The sequence below is a fragment of the Dinoponera quadriceps genome, unplaced genomic scaffold, assembly GCF_001313825.1.
Source record: "Dinoponera quadriceps isolate SergipeBrazil2010 unplaced genomic scaffold, ASM131382v1 scaffold1872, whole genome shotgun sequence".
NCBI classification, from domain to species: domain Eukaryota; kingdom Metazoa; phylum Arthropoda; class Insecta; order Hymenoptera; family Formicidae; genus Dinoponera; species Dinoponera quadriceps.
The window spans coordinates 1,301,348-1,305,563 of record NW_014555944.1 but is presented as its reverse complement, the minus strand read 5'-3'; positions in this window follow the sequence as shown (position 1 = coordinate 1,305,563).

Genomic DNA, 4,216 nt, shown 5'->3' with positions numbered 1-4,216 from the left:
TCCCCCCGTGTCACGCGCGTACATTCTATTCTGACGGTGATGTTGAGGAAACATTTCAGTGCTGAAAAAGTTCAAGGAGAGCGGTATGAACGTCGCCCACAGAAATACATAATATATGTTAAATCTCGCGGCGGATAAACGCGACGTAAACTTGATAAAACGAAAATTAAACGCGCCGTACAAACGAGCGAGGCGGAACGGGATGTAAGGTAAAACGAACGAGAGAGAAAGAGAGAGCAGACACACAGAATTATGCGAGGGCGAAATGCCGGCTTGGAAGAGCGCCCAGTCTCTTAACCGCTGAAATTGGCAGCACGACCGGCGATAATTGTTTCCGAGGGAGTGCTCCCTTGATCTCACGGGAGAACCTTTCGCGCTGGGGGCCGCCTTAAGTCTCTATTTTCCCTACCTGTTATCGGACACGGTTCTTCAATTTCCTGCTGACTTTGACGCGCGTGCACAACGGCGGTTTCGGAAGCGTGTCAGATCGAGCGCGGGTAGTCGGCGAACCGACCGGGAGAGACCCCCGAATATGACAGAACAAGCGGCTCGCGTTTCCCCGCTCGATGACAAGCGGCCCACGATTATTTCCCATCGAGGGACCGCTTTTCGCGAAACAATCGCTCGTGATGGACATAACAATATCGGAGTCTCGGTGACACCGTCGTCGTCGTTGCCGTCCCGAGTGGTCTTACTAAGGCTCGATACTTAGAAGAAATACTGATCCACAGGTGGGCGTTAAAAAAAGGAAAGGTACGACGATTGTGGCCGATAAAAACCCTCCTCGGATAACTCCGCGATGAAATTCCACCAGGAAAACCTCGATTTCATTGCAAATGACCGGCTCCCGAGTTGCACAGTTGCCGTGTTATCACGGAAAACAGCGTTTAAAGAAAGATCACTCATACATGGACGATATTCTCCTTAAGAAAAGCCACGTGAAATTACAGCGAAGTCGGTAGCGAAGTAAATCATCATCTCGGAAAATCTTGCCGTGACTCGGCGAGATTTTCGTATTTGTCGATATTATTGACCGTCCTGAAGAGGAGTTTCCGCGTAAAATCAGATTCTCGAGAGAGAACGTGAGAGCACGCGCGCCGATGCAGTGTAACTGTAAAACGGGAAAAAGTAAAGAGGAACCACACAGCGGAGAACCGTTTCAAGAAAATTCGCAACTCGGCGAAACGTCGGTGTTACAAAAATATCGCGAACGATTATCTATTATTGATGAGCTGGTGTGCAGCTCGCAATACGAAATTGTATAAATACCAGTAGGATTTTAAAGCTTCTGCTGGGGATCTCAATCTATCGTGCAAATATTTCCTCTTCAAACGAACGCATGTTTATCACGATACTTTCTGTGAAAATATTTCGAATAAAATATCTCGGGTCATCTCGAATAACCGAAAACATCGAAGGACGATGCTCGCGACGCATCGAAGCGTCGGTGAAAAATCCAGGACCACGTGTTTCCGGAACATTTCGACTTATCCGGAGTGATGAAGCACGCGGATAAGTTATAATAACGTTCTCTCCGAGATCGGACAAGAAGCGGGCTCGCTGACGAATGAACAACGTTTCAACGTCTCGCGAGAGAGTCCCAAAAGGCTCGTGAAATAGGAAAAGACCGGGCGAAGAAAAAGGAGGAGGAAGAAAAGCAACAGGACGAGGAAGCGGAAGGGAGGAAGAGGGCCACAGAGGGTCGAATGCGAAGAGCGAAAATCGGGCACGCTGTTGCTTGATGTCGAACAAAAGCCAAAGAGGGTATCCCCATAGCAACCATTGCGACAACGTTGTACGTTAGAGCGAGAGGAAGCAAGAGAAGGAGCAAGTGGTACAGCTGGGACAAACGGTGACGAAACGGAAGAAGAAGAAACGGGGCCGGAGGATCCGCGGGATTCCCGAGGGCGAACGCGGACTAATATCCTTTCTCTTGTACCGGAGCGACGAATTTATGTCTGCGCGAAGACCGGATTAGGGATCGAGCTCTAACTAAATAAAACTTTTTCGTCGCGCTTGTGCACGCACGTGCAATCAGGGGGTATTTGTATCGTCCCTGCGATACCCACGGTGTGCTTTAAATTGTGCAAACCACGAAATTGCTCAAATTGCCATTCCGCTACCGCCACGTGTCTCCCGTTGATGTTTTGTCTCGATGTTTTTGCTCCGAATAATCGCGTAAAGATGCGAAAGTGGATAAGTTACGCAATTTATCAATTCAACGGCAAACATACGGGAATCCTTGCGCCTTGCCTTGAAGTCAATTAAATGCAAGATGCAAGAATAATATAAATTGTATAAATGTTATACAAATAATATACGGGGTAGTTCGCTTAAATCGAGCATCTTAAATATTTCATCGGTTTTTGATGATACGATAAAATGTCTGAGGAAAAAGCCGCATCGTTCATTGATCGTTTGAGGTTTTTTCGTGCCATCAAAAACAAGTGAATTATTTAATATGCTCGATTTAAATGGATCACTCTGTATGCGGATGAAAATAATCCTACAAACGGCATACATGGATAATAACGGTATTGAACAATGTTTGTATTCTTCATGAGTTTATAATAATGCAACAGCCATTCGATCATTATGAGAGGTAGTGGCGAAATATTGAAATTTTAATAACTATCAGCACTGTCAACACGCGTTAAATAAAAATGTATTTAAAATCCACCAAAATATTGTAAAACTCAACATTGTAATCCACATGAGAGGAATAATCTTAAAAATCTTTGTTTCATGAACGATGTAATTAGCATACAGGTATTAAGTACTCATTTACTATCGCGAGCAACACTGGAACACGGTCCCGCGGGTTTCGAGAGTCATTTGATAGTTTTCACGAACATAATTAAAACTTGGGTTATCACATTCGAATAAAAAATAGTGCTGAAATCATCTCGTCATACAAAGGTCGCGAGAGGCGGGAAATCCTGGAAATGTTTTTTTCCGTCAACTTTGCGCACGAGTACAGCTAAGTGCAACGATGTGAAACAAGGTCGCGTCGTCGTCGACAACGCTTCAGATATTTTCAAACCTTAACCTACCTCATAAAGATTTATCCGGTTAATGTATGCCCTCCCGAGTCAAAATTTTCGTTTTACATTAACCTTGCGCATTCTGCCGAAACTGAAGAATTAATAGAAAGTCTTAAGATATAACTCATGCTACAAATGACTATTTACAATAAAAACGACAGATTTCCCGGTAATTTTCGGTAGAAAAATATATTAATTAATGCATTGCTTGCTGAAATTGAGAATAAAGACTATATACCGGTCGAATATCGAGACGGTCGAATATTAAAAAACGTTCTAAAAAAACTCCCTTTAAATCTGGAAAGGAGAAAATAACAGTGAGTAACCGTTTCACATCATCACCAGCATCACATTACAATTGCTTCCATAATTCGGGATGTTGTGATACTACTGATATAATATTGGTATCAATATTTTTCCTTCAATACCGGGTATTTTTGTACAATATTAATATTTTCTTTCGATACATGTATTCATATCAGTTTATTTTGATATATTTTCGATATCTTTTCTATATCTTTTTCTTTAATTTTTTACTCAGTCGATTTTAAGATATCGTGTATTTTTGTCCAATGAAAATTAGTGTAACATGCAACTCACATTTTAAACCTGATATCAATATTCTCGCTACCCGTTTCAATATTAGTATCGATACTTTCATGACATCACAATATCTCGCTACCCGTTTCAATATTAGAATATGTCAATTATATTCAATATTAGCATATTCTCGCTACCCGTTTCAATATTAGTATCGATACTTTCATGACATCACAATATCCTTATATATACACCTCGAGATTCTCCGTCGATCTTTCAAGCCCGACGGAATTTGCATGATTAATGTAGAACCAAAATTTCACCTCGAGTTATCGCAATAAACGTAATAGCTGAACCTGTTATCATCTCTAATTTGTACGATTTTCTCGTATATGAGATTACACATCACAAAGACCGAGATGTCGCGTTTCCCCTCGATTATGCGAGTTGAATCATCGCTGTCGGTTGCACAAATAGCTTTCGTCGAAACCGTGAAAGCGAATTTTCGCGAAGTACGTCGGCAGATCGGTTGGGAGGAAATGGGACGAGGCGCGTACGGTCCTCTGCAGGTGCGAATGCCCGATTTAAAAGTCAAATCCGACAACCGTGAACGACGATAAAGCGGAACATTA